General features: G+C 57.4%; 1 protein-coding gene across 7 annotated transcripts in view; it reads left to right on the forward strand.

Moving 5' to 3' along the window:
* The first annotated feature begins 248 nt into the window (after nucleotides 1-248).
* Nucleotides 249-17,487, forward strand: part of SRC (SRC proto-oncogene, non-receptor tyrosine kinase) — a 55,542-nt gene continuing 38,303 nt past the window's right edge. For 5 of the 7 annotated variants that reach the window (XM_070381706.1, XM_070381708.1, XM_070381707.1 and 2 more), the window contains exon 1: nucleotides 249-407. The gene's annotated coding sequence lies outside the window, so the exon portion shown is untranslated. The remainder of the gene's footprint in view (nucleotides 408-17,487) is intronic. The other 2 variants (XM_070381710.1, XM_070381709.1) reach the window with 2 other exon arrangements.

Genomic DNA, 17,487 nt, shown 5'->3' on the forward strand with positions numbered 1-17,487 from the left:
GTAGGGAGCACTCTCAGGGCGGGGTGGGGCGGGGCTTCCGTGGCCGGTGCCCCCGCCCTTCCATTCCCTGGCCGCCGGGACCCCGGGCGTGGGGAGGCCGCGCGCGGGACTCTCCCAGGTCACCGGCGGGGACCCGTCCCGGCACGCTTCCTCCTTCCTCCCCCTCCCTGCCGGGCCCCTCCTCCCTGCTCGCGCGCTCCCTCCCTCCTCTTCCCCTCCCCGGGCCGCCGCCTCCTCCTCCTCCTCCGCCTCCCTTTCTCTCTCGATCTGTCTCTCCCGGCCCGGAATCCATTCCGGCCCGGGAGCCGGAGCGGCCAGGCCGCCGTGTGCCCGAACCCCTGGCCGTCCGGCGGTCCGTCCGCCAGTGCGTCTGTCTGCCCGGTGCGTCCGCCTGCCCGCCGGTCCAGGTGAGCGCCCCCCGCCCCTCCGCCGGCCCCGGCTCCCTGCTCCCGGCCCGCGTGAGGTAGCCCCCCCGGCCGGGGACCACCCTGCCGTCCGATCGCTGGGCCGCGGGGATTACTCCCCCCGCCTCCCCGCCCCGCAACCCTCACCCCTCGAGCCGAGAGGAGATCCCGGAGCGCCGGGCGGGCGCACCGGGACTTGCCTGGCGCGGCCTTTTGTTGTGATGCCGCGGGTGGGGAGGCGGCTGGGTTGGGGGCGTAGGGGTCTTGTCCGCGCGAGGAGCCCCCTTCCGCTCACCCTCCCTCTGCGGGCCCCCTGAGAGCAGCGAGCCGGGCCTGAGCCCCCAGGCCAGGTCTAGGCCAAATCTGAAATCTGAACCAGTCGGCGCCGCCTCTGGCCGCCGCTACCCAGCCTGGCGCCCCCAGCCCGGGATGGGAGGTGGAGAGGGGCCGGCAGGGTGGGCCTGGGGGGCGCCGGGCAGGGGGTGCCGGGCCAGGACACCAGGGTCTCCTTGTCCTCGTGGGGCCTCGGGTAGGGCCTGGTGCTGCCGGCCTGGAAAGGACTGGGCCAAACTGTGGTTGGTCCCAGTTGCCCACAGCCCCCAGCCTCCTCTCTGGGCAGGTCCTACCTCCTGTCTGCTCAGAAGTTGGCAAAAGTTTAAGATTTCGCCCCCAGGCCGGTCCATCTGCCTGTCTGGGCTGGGGTTGGTGGTGGGTTGGAGTCCCAGCGGGGCCGCTGCTTTCTTGCCCTTGCTGTGCTTCCTCAAGCAACTGCCTGCTCTCTCTGAGCTGGGGGCCCTCCTCATGTCCAGCTGTGAGCCTGGCTGGGCCTACTGGGCTGGTGGAAGGACTGGGTGAACAGAAGGTCCTCACCTGTGGGGTAGCAGTTCAACCTCTGGGACCTTCAGGCAGACTTGAGAGTGGACACAGCCTGTGTGGCCCTGGGTGAGGTGTCCCCCAGCTTCAGGGACACTGTCCAGTTGGGGCAATGGTCTCTGGATCACCTGAGGTGACTCCAGGCCTGGCTTCAGTCAGCTGAGATCAGACTTGATTTCAAGAATGGAGCAGGCTGATGCTGTTGCTGAGCCTCATCTTGGCTTTCTGGCTGGAGAGACAAGACCTAGGCTTCTGGTCACACTGGGTTACCTGGGCCAAAGGACCGCCTCTCTGAGTCTGCTTGTGTGCAGTGGGGATCCCCAGGGGAAACCTGTAGGCACTTCTGCAGGTAGGGCCTTGGCATGTAGTAGGTGTTCAATAAATGAGCATGGCACTGGATGAATGGCCTGAAAAAGATGGGCATGAGATGAGATGGCTGGCTCTTGTGGGGCTTATCCCAGAAGAGGGCAGATCGGTGTCCCCAAAGCCACCTCCTAACCCCCTGAGGAGGAACCAGCCTCAGTGCAGTCTTGCCACCCAGCGCTTGAGACAACTCGCTTCTCCTTCTGGCTTCAGTTTTGTTCAGTGTAAAATGGGCTCGTGAGAATGATAGCTGCTAACATCTGTCGAGTACCTCCTAGGAGGTAGGGATTTTTGTGTATCCCCTTTTTGCTGGGGAAGAGACTGAGGCTCTGAGAGCGGAAGTGACTTGACCGAGCCACACAGTTTGAAGCTGGAATAAGAGCCTAGAGCTCAGAGTCCCCAGTCTGGCTGCCCTTGTTCCCTTCCCGTGATGGAGGAATGGGTGTTTCTCAGTATGGGACCAGGCACACGACAGTGTTGGAAAAGACTCCGATGAGTGATTGTGCGGAAGCCACGAGGCCCTTTGGGTGAAGTGGTGTGCCGTGGTGATGTGGTCTTTCCACCCAAGGAAATGATTTACAGTGTATCACCTCTCTCAGCTGACTGCCTGCCTAGGCCCTCCAGTATGACCCCTGGGCCTTTGCTCCTGAAGGTTTCCCCACCGGGAGTGCCCTCTCCTCTAGGAGCTGCTTGTCTGCTTTTGCTCTTTAAGGCTTCGTTTAAGGCCCACCTCTTCCAGGAAGGCCTCCCAGCTTTCTCCTCCTCTCCCCTAGCCTCTTCCCAGGCGTGAAGTATCCCCAGCTCATAGCCAGTTCCTGCTTTGGCTTCTACCCTGATTGTGACCTGGGAGTGGTGGGGTGGTGGGTAGGGGGAGGTTGTCTGGCTCCTTCAAACCCCAGGAGCCAGGAGGGAGATGGCTCAGTGGTCTGTGACCAACCACCCATTCCCTGAACCTCAACTGACCCCGTTTTCCCAAACCTGCTGAGATACAAGCATCCATGGCCCTGTGTTGAGTACCTATGACGTTCTAGGAGCTTTGATCTTGAGCTGAGCAGTGTGTGATGGGTTAGCAGTGGGAGCTGTAGGAGACCTTGGGAGGCTTCCAGGAGGTGGTGACAGGGGCGGCGGAGGGGGCAGGGAGCAACATTTTCCTCAACAAAGAAGGGGACACAGTATTCTTTCTTCCTTTCAGCTCGGACATGTCCCAGGGCCCCTGGGGGAGGCTCTGGGACGTGTGTGGGAGTGGTCAGCTTGGGTGGGTCCTTGCTGGGGAATTGTGAACAGTCCTGGCTGCCCAGAAATGTAAGTCTAGAGAGTGAGCCAAGTATAATAGCAAACAAGTTACCAAGTAAATGAATGTATAATCACAGATGTGATAAGCGTTGAGAAAGAGCTGTGGGGTGCAGAAGAATCATGAAAGAAGCATGGAGGAGTCCTCCAGGCATGGAGCTGGGGATAGGGCTTCCCAGGCAGAGGGAACTCATGTGCAAAGGCCCTGAGGCAGGGAGTGTGTGCTGTTCTGGAGAAACAATGGGAAAGCCTGTGAGTCTGGAGCACAGAAAATTAAGACGAGCAGATGAGAGGTGAAACGAGGGGATGTTATCAGCAGGGCTGGGCCATGTGGGGCCACATGGGCCTTGGGAAAGTTTGGCTTCCATCTTCGCACAAGGCGCTGATTGGTGTCCCCTGTGTGAACAGCTCCAACTTGGGGACCAGGGAGGTCAGAGCTGACCAAGTCACCTGGGAGAAGTAAATCTGTGGGCTGGACTCTAGGTATTCTGTGGGGGCATAGATCAGGTGTCAAGAGGAGGAGGCACTGGAGGCTGGGCTTTGAAAGTAGAGTAGGAGTTCAGTAGCAGGAAAGCAGGAAAGGGTGAGAGCCAGGGGTAGGGGCAGTGCCATGCAGAATGGCTGGAGGCTGGGAGCAGGAAGGGGTCAGCTGGGGAGCTGGAGACTAAGGTATGGTAAGGGCTCAGGAGTCAGACAGGCCTGCATTCAAGTTCTGACCATGCCTGCTTGCCGGGTGTCCTTGGCTCATTCATCTTGTCTTTCTGAGACTTAGCTTCCTTGTCTTGAAAATGGGAAGAGTCAATATCTTCCTATGGAGTGAGGGTTCAAGGAGGGCTGCCTGGAACCAGCAGGTCCTCGGGGGAGTGGGACCTGCCCTGTTCGGTGTGAACACTGGGCGTGTCAATTGCCCTGATGAGTTGACCTCTCCCCAGCTGTCCCATGAAGGCTTCGAGGGGATGAGCTCACTAATTCTGAAGGTGCTGGCCTCAGAAAGGATGTTGGTGGCCAAGGCCATCCATACACTGGGTGACCGGAGTCCTGCCTTGCCCTTTGTGTGTGAGGAGGCTGAGTTGGGGAGAGCTCTGTGGGTCCAGCTTGTCCCAACTTTTGGAAAGCTTGCCTTCAGTGATATTAGGCCATTTTCCACCTGTGAGTACTGAGACCCAGAGGGGGAAGACACTTGGTAGGGTCTCCCAGTTGCCAAGTGACAGGGCTGAACCTGGGCTTGGGGCTCTGGGCTCCTAGTCCAGGGCAGGGCCTCCCGTGCCTCTGCAGGCCTAAGAGACCCTTCAGAGGCCTCCATCCCCTGCCCTGGGCCTTTTGACCAGAGCCTCATTTCCTGCCTTAGCTGTGTGGCCACCCAGCCTCTATCTCTCTTGGGTTCCCCCAGCCCTTTACTTCCCCTCTACTGCTCCTCCCCACTTATCTCCATGGTAAACCACTCTGGTCTCCACTGGAGTCCCTAGAGGGTTGGGGGCCACTTCCTTTGGGGACACCTCAATTTCCTCATCTATGAAGTGGGATGGTATGAGTCATGGCTCCTGGAGTGTCCCAAGGGGACTGAAATAAAGCGTTTAGCACACATTAGCTGGATGAATGGGGCGGGAACAGCTAGATACATGGTCAAGTCCATCGTTTTCTGGCAGCTGACACCCCCTTCCTGTGACTCGGTTTCTGATGCTGTAAAATGGGCATGGGGCTTGCATTTAGTAGGGCCAAAAGGAGGACGAGGTGAGGCCATAACCTAGGCTCTCACCTGGTGGCTGGCTCTGCATCACTATCCCTGGGGAGGGTGACCCCAGAGGTACCTCCCCTGTGTTCAAGGCCCCGTTCCCAGCTGTCTGTCCAAAGGCAGATCACTCAGCCTCTCTGAACCTCAGCTTGTGCACACCTCCCTCCTTAGGATTAAATCAATAAATGTCTCCCAGCGCTTGAAACTACTGGATATCCAGTAAATGTTACGTCTTTCTTTCTCCCTTCTCCTCCCTTGCGTGCATGCTAAGTCACTTTAGTCATGTCTGAGTCTTTGCAACCCTATGGCTGTAGCCTGCCAGGCTCCTCTGTCCAAAGGATTCTCGAGGCAAGAATACTGGAGTGGGTTGCCATGCCCTCATCCAGGGGATCTTCCTGATCCAGGGATCGAATCTGTGTCTCTTATGTCTCCTGCACCGGCAGGTGGGTTCTTTACCACTCGGGCCACCTGTGAAACCCTCCCCTCCCTTGGGGAGAACTCAGATGTTACCCAATCTAGGGATGGCCCTAGGACTCAGATCCCCCCGACCTGGACTGTGCCCTGTTAAAAAACATGCTGAGGCCCACTCGGAGACTTCATGGGAAAGAGTGCTGTGATAGATTAGTAATGTTAGATGTCACTGTGTATGTGCCATGAGTTTGTCATTCCTGATCTATTCTGAGCTTTTCTTTTCACAGATGGGGGAATTGAGGCCAGAAAGACCCAGGACATAGTATTCAAGCAGGGTGAAAAATGCACATCTCCTATCTTTTCATCCGGGGCTCTCCCCACCCAGCCAGCTTGTTCACAATACAGCCCCACAATACAATGCGGGGGTCGGGGAGGCTGAGTCAAGGAGTAGATGCTTGGGGAAGATCCCAGAGCTGGAAGTCAGAACCTCAATTTCCCCGCTCCTTGCTGCAAGACCTTGAGCAAGTGACTTCCCCTGCAACCTGGGCTTCAGTTCCTCTCCTCCTCTTGAAACTGTCCAGCAGAGTTCCAGAATAAAATGAGAAGCCAGAGAGGAGAAGTAGTCCAGTGATCCTGTCCAAGCCTCTTTGTGCTCCGTTCCTCAGGTTCCTCATCTGTTTGGTGAGGGCTCTTCCCTCCTGAGGTTCTGAGACAGGGATCCTAGTAGGGGATCTCCAGGGGCTGGCTCCGGCTGCGTCCTTATTGATGCCGGGTGGGCCTGGGGATGTCAGTGGGGCTGGAGGCTACTGAGAGACTGTGGGGATGGGTGTTTGGGGTCCTCAGACCTGCTGGGCTGTGAGGCTGGTGCAAGCAGATTCCTGCTGCTATGGGATGGAAATCGGGGTTGGAGTGGCGTCCGGAAGCTTGGTCTACTCTGTCAAGGTCTGCTTATCTTCTCTCCGGCTTGTTTTGTTGTTTAGTCGCTCAGTTGTGTCTGACTTTTTGTGACCCTATGGACTGTAGCCCGCCAGGCTCCTCTGTCCATGGAATTCTTCTGGAGTGGGTGGCCATTTCCTTCTCCAGGAGATCTTCCCAACCCAGGGATTGAACCCATGTCTCTTGCATTGGCCCCAGATTGTTTACCACTGAACCACCTGGGGAGCTCCTCTTTCCGGCTGCTTTATCCAGATTCTCAGTCTTGACTTTTACTTTGTCTGATGTCAAGGTCCAGGTCACAGCGAGGTGACTCATTCCAACCTTTGTGTCATCCGGGGGTGGGAGGAATTTTTGTTTTTACTACACAGAAGAGGAAACTGAGGCTCAGAGAGGCTAAGAGCTGGAGCCACAATCACCCATCAGAGTGTGAGCCCAGCTTTCTGGCTGCTGGTCGATGTGTAGCATCTGAGTCCCACTGAATGGGAGCTCAGCTTAGCTGAGGTCTTGCCCGAAATAGCATGGGTGTGTGGCTGGGCTGACAGGCGATCCTGCCTCCCTAGGCTTCCGGCTCTGGCTGGTGGATCTCCACTCAGATCTGGAATCCTGGGACTTGCAGGGACTGCCCAGCTCCCAGGATCAGCATAACTTGGGTGCTCCATGGACGCTACTTCCACTCAGATTTTTGGACCGAATGGGTTCTGGGTTCAAATCCTGGCTGTGCCCCTTGTTTGCTGTGTGTGATTGCGGGGAAATGGTGGCTCTGAACATGAGTCTCCCCATCTCTGAAGTGGGGATGGCAGGGCCAATGCAACTTCGACCAGGTGGCCTGAGGGTCAGGCGAGAGAATGTGTGTCTGCTCTGGCGCAGGGCCCCCACGCAGTCCGTGCTTAGGATTTCTGAGTGCCTGTAATTATGAAGGTAATTCCCTGATGAGGCAGGAATTCTGGGTCTCTGCAGGCCAGTGAATCCAGGAACCCTGAGGCCTGAGACTGGACGCCCGTGTCCAGGCTTGTCCACTGGGGCGGGGATGGGGGGCGGGGAGGTTAACTATACACAGACAGGTTTGGTGGCCGGACCAATTGCAAGCCGCCAGCTCCCTCCAGCTCCCTCCAGCCTCCTGCCTCAGCGCCTGCCCTCCTGTGGCTTGTGAAGGCCTTTGAGTGTCCTGAGCCCTGGCATTCAAGGACTCCCTTACTGAATGGGTCCATTTCTCCAAAAGTGGCTGCTGTTTGAGCACTGCGTGCTTTGCATCTTTGCCCGCTGGGCCTGGAGTCAGGGACTGTCACCACTCTTGTGTTTTGGGGGAGGCACAGCTGAAGCTGAGGGAGGCTGGAGGGGCCTAGGGCCCACAGCAAGGGCTCCTGGACGTGGCGGTGGTCTGGACCACGCTCTTCCCTCCACTCCACCCTGTCGCCTCCCACTTTCCCCTTTCACTCAGGTGACCCGTTAGCCTTTCTGAATCATCGGCTGCCTTCCTGCCGGCCCCGGGCAGTCTAGCGTCCATGCTTTGACTCTGCGGGTCTTGCTGCCAGGCGTTCCCGCCCTCTCCCGTGGCTGAGATGTCTCTGCCTCTGGAAAGTTCTGGCTGACCACCCTGTGCCCCAACCCAAGTCTACACTTTCCAAGCTTCTCTGTACCCCACACCCCCATTCTCTGCCTTCCCTCATGGCTGTAGCACATTCTACCTTAGATGGCAAGTCGCAGGATTCTTCTTGCCTCTAAGGGAGTACAGTGATCGTCATCACTCTCAAGGGTGCCACGCTTTGCAGTTTACCAAGCTCTTTTCACCATCGCCTTTGATCATCCCCAGCAGGGCTGGGAGGGAGACAGACTATCTAATAATCCTCATTTGGGGAATTCCCTGGTGATCCAGTTGTTGGGACTTCCACTGCAGGGGTTCAATTTCTGGTCAGGAAATTAAGGTCCTATAAGCCTCGCAGCCAAAATAAAAAACCCAGCAGACTTCATTTGGCAGGATGAAGACATGGAGGTCTCAAGGCAGCATCATGCCAGGCACTGCTCTCTCCGCGTAGGCAGGCTGAACTGAGCTGCCCTCCCCGCATACGCTCTCAGTCCTTCCAGGGAGGACCACCTTCCTCAGGGCCCTGTGAAAGCCTTGATTTAGTAGCAAAAGGAGGAGCCAGAAGTTCAGAGAGGGGAAGTGATTTGTCCGAGGTCACACAGCCTGGAAAGCTGGCAGAGCTCGGAGGGTTCCCTCTAGGGCAGAGGTAGGCTGTACCCCCCTTCCTGCCCCTGCAGAGCAGAGAATCAGATACCACCCAGATCCTGGAGGGGCAGCGAGCCATCGGCCCAGCCCTGAGGCGTCTTTCCTGAGCACATAGTTGAGCCCTCGCTCAGTGGCAGACGAATGTCCGTGTCCCGTCCCCACAGTGTCCCTGCAAGGCAGAAGTTCTGGCCCCATTATACCAAATAGAGGCTCAGAGGAGCAAAAGGACAGTGGCTTGGCTGCGGACCCAGGGCCTCCTGAATACTGCAGGCCTGCCCTGCCCTGTCCTCTGTTCCTCCTGCCTGACCCCTGATCGCTCCTCCAGCCCCGTCCCCACTGTTCCTCTCGGGGCAGTGTGAAGGCCAGGGACTCCCCTGGGAAGCCCCACCCCACCCCCCGCCGTCCCCAGCCCCACAGCCTTCTCCTCTGCCTCCATGCTAGCTGTGTGACTTTGTGAGTTAGCTCACTGCTCTGTGCCTCAGTTTCCCCATTTGAAAAACAGGCCTGATGGTAATATCTGCATCACAGACTTGTTCTAAGGATCAAGTGAGGCCTTATGCGTGATGCTCTGAGCAATGCCAGCATGTAGGAAACACTCAATATGTGTTGGCTGTTACTTTATTATAATTTGTATCAAGGCTTTCCAGGTAGCACTGGAAAAGTGATAAAGAACCTGCCTATCAATGCAGGAGACATAAGAAATGCGGATTTGATCCCTGGGTCAGGAAGATCCCCTGGAGGAAGACAAGGGAACCCACTTCAGTATTCTTGCTTGGAAAATCCCATGGACAGAGGAGCTTGGCAGGCTATGGCCCATAGGGTTGCAGAGTTGGACACGCCTGAAGCAACTTAGCACACATGGGGAGGAATCACAGCTCCAGTCTCCAAATAGGAAACCTGAGACTCAGAGAAAGGAAATCGTATCCACCAGTTCAATCCATAGAGGAGTGTCACAGCCAGAGAGTTCCTGGGGCACATCGCACTTTCCGGATGGGAAAACTGTCCCCTTTTGGACTCAGTTTTCTCATCTGTGCGGTGGGTCTGTGCGTGTTTGAGGGGAGACAGTTGTATCACATTGGCCCAGGGTGGCTCCTCAGTCCCCAGCCACTCTGAGGGGAAGGTCAGAAGGATGTAGGGGCTCTTGTTCTATCTGGGCCAGTGAGGTTCTCTGGCCCTGAGCTATGCCAAGTCCCCAAGCCTGGGCTGACATAGAAAGGTGAACCAGGCCTGTCAGACCTCCTGGGTGGTTCTCTGGCTGCCACCACCCAGGTCCCACCACCTTCCATCTGGTCTACCTGCCTCCTCCGCTCTGTGTCCTGAGCCAATGGCTTCTCTTTTTGAGCCTCAGTTTTCTTATCTGTGAGATGGGGGCAGGAGTCTTTTCCTCATATGACTGTTGGGAAGATTTGATAAGCTCATTCCCCCCAGGTGCCTACCTGTGTCAGGCTTATACCAAGTGCCCAGTCGGTGGCCATGATGCCAAGGAAGGGCAGGATTCTGACCGACAGCCAGGGCAACAGCATTCTGGGCAGAGGATGCAAGTGAGCAAAGGCTGGGAGGTGGGACAGTTTAGGGAGCACCCAGTGGGTAGGTGGGGGCAAGTGGGATTGGATTGGGACTAACCCTGAGGGAGGTGGGCGGGGTGTCTGCACCACCATCTCCAGCTGCAGTGGTCTCGACCTCCCCGTTCTCCAAACTTCAGATCTCCCTTTGCAGCCTTGGGAGCGGCCACCTGCCCTCCCCACCCCCACCCCCGCCAGGTGTTCCCGGAGGCCCTGGAACCAGATGAGCCACCGTTCTATTTGGGGACAATTCTGCTGCTCCCATTTCTCTCCTGTGCCCTAGTTTTAGAAACGACGTGGGTTTGGTTACCAGTTGGCCATTGGTGGAAAGCCCCCCTCCCCCACTCCACCCCTACCTTAGATCTGTGGGCAGTGTGGGCAAAATAGGAGTCAGTCCTGCCTCTGGGAGTTGCTCCTGGCTTCTGCCCGTGGGTTCTCCAGGCAGGGGGTTGGCAGCTGGCCTTTGGACTATCTGCTGGTGAGATCTTGGCCTTGTTCTGGGTGCCAGGGACCCCAAAGAGGCACTCTGGGAGCAGCCTACACCCCAGGGGAGCCAGACACAGACCCTGATCATGGCCCCAGCACCAGGTAGATGCTGTATGAACTGGGGCAGCTGTTACGATGCCAGAAGGGCTTTACAGAGGAGGTGATACCTGGCCTGAAGCTTAAAGGGTGAGCAGCAGCAGCAGCAGCAGCAGGAGCAGCAGGAGCTCGTGAGGGAAAGAGAAGGGTGAGGGCCTGCCAGCAAGAACAGACAGGGTGAGCAAAGATCTGGGGAACTGGGGAGATCAGATCCAGGACAGTTAGACGGTGATGAGGTTGGTCAGGCAAGGCTTCGGACTGCGACTTCTGGGAGCAGGGCCGGCCTCTTGCTGAAGGTGTGAAGGGAGGGCGGAGAGAAGGATCAGGCTGGGCTCAGGTGCTCAGTTACTGTTGCCAAGTGAAGGCAGCCCACATAGGCTGGGGTTCAAGATAGGGATCAAGAGCCCCTAGCTGGGACAGAAGGGAGGGGCTGGTCTGGGGTCTTGGAGAAGTGAGTCAGGGAAGACTTCCTGGAGGAAGCGATACATATGACATCCTTGGGAGAATGGAACGGTTCTCTGGGAGCAGGTAGAACTCATGAAAGGCCTGAAGGTACAGTGTGAGTAGCTCTACTCTTCTTGGAGTTCAGAACCGCAGAGCTTTCTCCTGGCAGGTGGCTGGTGCCAATCAATGGAGGGCTGGGAGTCCCTCCCTGGGGAGTCTACACACTACCCTTGGGCAGCAAGGAGAAGCCACAGAGGCAGAGGTGGTGGTGGTGATGGGCAGGACTGATTTGCCTGGCCCTGTGGTTAGTGTCCACTGAGGGTAGGTGTCCCGTTGGCACTGTGGCCTTGGTGAAGTGGCCCTGGTAACTGCCCTGAGACCAGATGGGCCTGGAGAGAAGGTGGGTGCCAGGGAGGTAGATAGCAGGTCTGGGATTGACAGGGGCGTGGTGGGTGAGGGGTGGGGGAAGTCTACCCCTTGGTCTGTCTGCCCGCCCAGCCTTTCCCTGTGGATGCCTGCCTGGCAGGAAGTGGTGGAAGCGTGTTGGGGCCTGGCTGGCAGATTGCAAAGACACCTGGGGCATGGGCTGGGCATGGAGCGAGGGCTCCGGGTTCAGAGCCTGACCCCCTCTCCCTTGTTGGGTAAACCTCCAAAGGGCAGCGGTCTTCTAAGGGTGAAGGACCAGGTGTGGTTGCCCACTTGTGCCTCCAGAAAAGGCGCCTCCACGCTTCTGAACCCAGAGGCAGGGCGAGTTGAGAGCAGGGGCTGAAGATGCTAGTGCCAGGTGGGCTTGGGTCTGAATCCTGGCTTTGCTCTGTGCTGGCTGGGAGGCCTTGGCCAAGTGACTTTGCCTCACTTTCCCCATACATAAAAATGGGGGTCATCCTAGAACCTCCCTCCTAGGGCTCTCAGGGAGGATTAATGAGATTTTAGAAGGCTGTGCCCAGTACCATGCCAGCCCCTGGGATCCGGCTTTGGAGCTGTTAGCTCAGCTGACTGGGGGTGCTGGGACCTGCTGGGTGGCTGAGGGGCAGCTTCCGGTCTGCCCCAGGCTCTCAGCACTGAGGACAAAGCCCCTTTGTGGTGGGACAGATGGAGCCTGGGAGCGCCCCCCTCTTTGGGAGCCAGGGGGCCATCTGCCCCTCCTCCTCACTCATTCCCCAGGGTGGGGGGGAAGGAGCTTCCTTAGACCGAGAGGATGGGAAATGAAAGTCGGGCTGTGCAGGAGCAGAGACTCCAGCTGCAGAGCCTGGCTGGTGAGCTAGGGCGGACCCTTCCCTTCTCTGGGCCACCTTCTCAGAGCCCTGGGCATCTCTGGTAAGTCCCAGGCCCACGGTGTGTTCACTTATTCATCCATCCATCCATCCATCTAGCCGTCATCCATCCATCTATCATCCATCCATCATCCATCCATTATCCTTCCATCCATCCGCCATCCCTCCATCCATCCATCGTCCCTCCATCCATCCATTTGTTCATTCATCCAGTAATTACCAAGTACTGACTCCATGCTAGGCCCTATACGTTGGCCAGTGTCCATTCCGACCGGATGGCCCCAAGCATCCCGGCTGTGAAGTATTGTGACTGTTACACCCACTGCAGAGTATTTGGCTGGGAGTGAGATGGAAGTGGCCCCGGTCCTCCTCCTCAGACATGTACTCATCTAGTGTGTCATGTCATCACAGCTATGGTCCCCACCAGGAAGGAGAAGTGGAAGGTTCTCACTTGGGGGAGGTCAGAGTGGCCTCCTGTGAGGAGGTGGCTTTTGAAATGAGACTCAAAGAGAGAGCGGGATTGGCTGAGTGTGTTGCTGTTTAAACTGGTGGTCAGGACTGGCCTCTCTGAGCAGGAGACGTCTGAGTAAAGCCCCGAAGGAAGTAGGCGCTGGTGGAGGGAACAGCAAGTGCCAAGGCTCCCAGGCAAGCATGTACCAGGTTCTTAGGGAAAGGGGAAGTGGCCAGTGTGGGCAGAGCGGGAGGAGGGGAGGGGCGTGGGCCGGGTAGTGTCCACTGGGGTCCTTGGAGGCCCCCGTGAGGACTTTGTCTTTCGTCTTGGAGTGCGGGCTGTGAGGGGCGTCAAGCAGGAAGGATGGGTTCAGATGGACATTTCAGAGACACTCTCTGCAGGCAACCAGCCAGCCTGAGGGGTTGACCTGAGGGGTGACTCTGGTGGGAGGGAAGGAGGTGGATTCAGGCTGTGTTTGGAGGTGGGAGTGACAGGGCTTGGAAGTGGGTTTCGTGAAGCACAGGAAGAATCATCCTTCCTCTCTGGGCTGCTGGTGATGTGGGGCTGAGTCTACACCACACGCCACTGGCTTCCTGTTCTTGCTCACTCTCCTCCCCCCGATCCATCTGGAGGCACGGAGGCCAAGCAGCTTCTCCACCTTGTCCTGAGGGCTGGACTGAGTCTTCTGGCTCCTGAAGCTTTTTTAATTTTTATTTATTAGAAGAGGAAATTTATTTATTTTAAATTTTTATTTTAGTTTTGAAAATATTTTGGCCGTACCATGCGGCATCTTAGTTCCCAGACCAGGGATCGAACCCGTGCCATCTGCAGTGGAAATCTGAAGTCTTAACCACTAGACCAGCAGGAAAGTTCCTCCCTTCTGTGCCTTTAAGCAATGGTATACCTTAGGCTAACCTGGCAGGATCCTACCCATTTTATAGATGTGAAAACTGAAGCTCAGAGTGGTACACCCATGACCTGGGTTACACAGTAGGGGCAGGGTTAGGATTTGGCCTCTCATGACTCAGGAAGGCCTATGGATTTTGGAAATATGGACCCTGCCCACCTCCTCCAATTCCAGCTATAGATTTCAGGGGGTACCTGCGATTTCTTTCCTACTTTGACCTGTCTTGGGGAGAGAGAAGCTGCCCGTGTGACCTCAGGGGTGGGGTTGGGGACCTGGACTCCAACTTGCCATGTGATCTGGGCCTCAGTTTCCTCTGCTGGAAAATGAGCACAGTAACGGTCCCTACCTCACAGTGTTGGTGGGAGGACCAGATGAAACAGTGCCTGTAAAGCCGGCATGGCAGGCACAGAGTAAAGTGTTCAGTAACTAGCAGGTCTATTTATTATTGTTGCTTCTGTGAGGAGTAAGGACGTGTGTGCAAGTCTAGGCTCTGGCCACGTCCACCCCAGGGGTGGGCTCTGGGGGAGGGCTGGAGTCACCAAAGTGGCCTCTTCTAGATAACTCTGGAGGTTGGGATGGAAGAAAGTCCCTGGAACCCGTGCCCGGCGCTGCTTTCCCCCTGGGGAAACGGTCTGGACCCACCTGGATTGGCCGAGGGCCATGCTGCGCCTGGGTGAGGAGCGGGGCTCTAACCAGGTCGCCTGCTGCCTTGTCGAGCTCCGACATCGCCTCTTACCCCGTTTCGGGCTTCCCGGCTGAGGACAGGTCCTAGGGCTTGGAACTGGGTTTCATGGGGCACAGGAAGAATCGTCCTTACTCTTGGGCTGTTGGTGATTCAGGAAGGGACCCCGCCCTTTACAGAGCAGGTCAGGACCTAGGGTCTGGAAAGGGGGTCTCCTTCCTGTCCAGAAAGAAACCTAAAAGCCACCTGGACTGGAACAGTTCCATCTCCACAGGGCCGGGGTTAGTGGGAGCAGCACGATCCGCTTGCTGAACCATCATCCTCCCGGGGGGTGGGTCCCCGCTCAGGCAGCGCCCCTCCATCTGCCCGCCATGCCAGCCTGAGCCTGCAGTGCCCATCCCGCCCTGGCCGCACTGGCGGAGCCGGTTTGAGGTCTGACAGCTGTGCGTGTGCTGGCACCGGGAACACAGGACCAGACATGTCCTGGCTGCCCTGGCCCGTGGATGGCCCCTGGCTCACGCTTCAGTAACCCCTGGCTCATGCAGCAAGCATCCCTGGTACCCAGTCCGTGCCTGAGCCGTGCAGGGCGGGGCTCGTGGCTTAGAGCTGTCTCACCCTTGCACACTGTCCCGTGTAACCAGGGAGGTCAGAGGCTCTGCCCAGGGGACAGGCCAGGCAGTGGCAGGAGAGTGCTGTAGTTGGGGCATAGGTTGTGCAGCTGGGCAGACCTGGGACGGAGGCCTGTATCTCTTTATCTTAGGGGGCTCCGGATAGGACCCATTCATCCGTCCCTCCCTCTGTTCCTGCCTCCATCCCTCTTTCTATCTCTCCCTCCTTCCATCCCTCCCTCCATCTACCCCTCCCTCCCACAAATATTTACTGAGTACTACTGGGTGCCAGGGGGGCTTCCCTGGTGGCTCAGATGGTAAAGAATCTGCCTGCAGTGCAGTAGGTTCGATCCCTAGGTCAGGAAGATTCCCCTGGAGGAGGAAATGGCAACCCACTCCAGTATTCTTGCCTGGAGAATCCCATGGACAGAGGAGCTTGGCAGGCTACAGTCCATGGGGTCACAAAGAGTCGGACACGACTGAGAGACTAACACACACCATGTGCCAGACCATGTTCTAGAGGTTGGAGATTCAGCAAAGAAGCAACAAGGCAAAAATGTGGTCTCACAAAGCTGACATTCTAGTTGCGGAGATAAAAGCAGAGCAAATAAGGAAAATACGCACATGGTCTGTAAGAACTTGATAGGCTCAGTTGTGTCTGACTCTCTGTGACCCCAGGGACTGCAGCATGCCAGGCTTCCCTGTCCTTCACCATCTCCCGGAGTTTGCTCAAACTCACGTCCATTGAGTCGCTAATGCCATCCAACCATCTCGTCCTCTGTCGTCCACTTCTCCTTCTGCTTTCAATCTTTGCCAGCGTGTCATGGGTCAAACATAAAGCTGGGAAGACTGGCTGGGATAGAGAATGGGTTGTGATTAGCTGATTAGATAGGATGGTGAGGGATGGGAACGCAGGGGGAAGACTTCTCCCAGAAGCTCACGTCCCTGGAGGGGAGGGAGGAGACAGGTCGTTCCCTGAGGCAAGAGAGTCCAGGTAGAAGGAACAGACAGTGCAAAGACCATAAGGTGGGGTGCACTGGAGTGTTGGAGAAACAGCATGGGGGCCAGGGGAACAGAGTGGGCAAGGGGGAGAATGGCAGGAGGAAAGGACAGAGAGAGATGGAGGTCAGGGAGGGCCTCCGGATCCTTTTGACGTTGACTGTTACTCCCAGTGAAATGGGGCTCCAGGAGGCTTTCTGAGGGCATCTGGTTGCTGTGTGGGAAGCAGACTGTGGGGACTAAGGATGGAGCCCCCAGACCAGAGAGACGACTGCTGCTTTGGTCTGGCGAGTGGAGAGTGTGACAGTGCTTGGCCTAGCCTGGGGCGGTTCGTGGCAAGGGGTAGGGGCTCAGACCTTGTTTTGTATTATTTTCTTTCGTCTTCCTTTTTGGTTTTTTCTTTTGGCTGTGCCGCATAGCATGTGGGGTCTTATAAGTGAGGAAATGGAGGCACAGAGAGGTAGAGTCACTTTTCCAAGGCCACACAGCTAGGAAGGGTCAGAGCTGGGTTTGGGACCCAGGCGGTCTAATGCTTAATCTCTATGTGATGGAGGCTATGTGAGCCCAGAAAAAGAGGGTACCTCTCTCAGTCGAGGGCAGGCGGGGTCAAGTATGGCCTGTGGTCAGGCTCAAAGTGGGCACTGGAGTTCCTGGAGTTGGCTGGGGCCAGGGCTGTGCTGCTTCAGGAGGAAACAGCAGGGTGCAAAGGTCTGGAGGCTGGAGCGTAATTCTGAGTTCAGGGAGGGTCAAGGGGTGGGGAGGAGGGAGCTTGCAGCAGCCACCCCCGCCCCCATCCTTGGCCTTGATCCCATGAACGAATCGTAGGAGCTTTAAGGGTTTTGGCCATCCTCTACCTCTGTCCTTGGCCTCAGGCTCGGACGCCATCTCTCTCAGAGACCTCCCAGAGGTCCCCATTTCATGGATGAGTAAAGGGAGGCCTGGACCTTCTGGAGGTTACACGTCCAGGGTGGCACCTGCAGGCTCTGAGTGTGGGGGGCTGAGTTCAGGGCCAGCCATGTGGAGGGGCCTGGCTGCCAGCTGCTCCTGCCCACCCATGTCCCTGCGGGGGCTGGGGTAGGGGTGGGGAGGAAGGGACACTGTGTGTCCCCAGAGCAGGGACGCAGCCAGAGCTGCTGGCAGGAGTAGCGGGTGCCGTGGGCAGGGGCCGGCTGGCAGCTGTCTCCCCCGGAACCTGTCAGCCATCAGCCGGCGGGGCTGAGGGTGCCTGGGAGGCATGACCTTGGAGAAGCTGGGACAGAGCAAAACTCGTCACCTCAGTGTTCCCTGGGGTCACTCTGATGCTGGGGCGGGGGCGGGGGGCGTCTGTTAAAGAATCCTTGGCATGCCAGGGCCTCTGCCCAGGTGCAGATGCTAAGGCCCGTGAGTGGGTGTGATTTGCGGAGATCACATGGAGATTTGGAGGGAGGCCTTCTGCTTAGCCACATGGTGGCCAGGCCAGGCGGTACCTGGCTGGGTCCCTGAGACCAGCCTGATGCGTGGTCCTTGGGGCCCAGCATCTCCTCTTCCAGCTCCTCCTCACCTCAGTGCCCTTAGGCCTGGTGTGCCAAGAATCTTCAGTCCAAGCCCCGTCCCACACCCTCTTTCGAACCCCTAACTCAACTGTGCTGTGTGCCTGAGGCTGAGTGTGCCCCTCTCTGGGCCTCTGCCTCCACATCTGAGAATGGGGATCTCTTACAAAGCTCTCTGAGATTGGGACTGTCGTCTCCTGGCCCCTCAGCTGC

This window comes from Bos mutus, chromosome 13 (assembly GCF_027580195.1).
Source record: "Bos mutus isolate GX-2022 chromosome 13, NWIPB_WYAK_1.1, whole genome shotgun sequence".
Lineage (NCBI taxonomy): Eukaryota > Metazoa > Chordata > Mammalia > Artiodactyla > Bovidae > Bos > Bos mutus.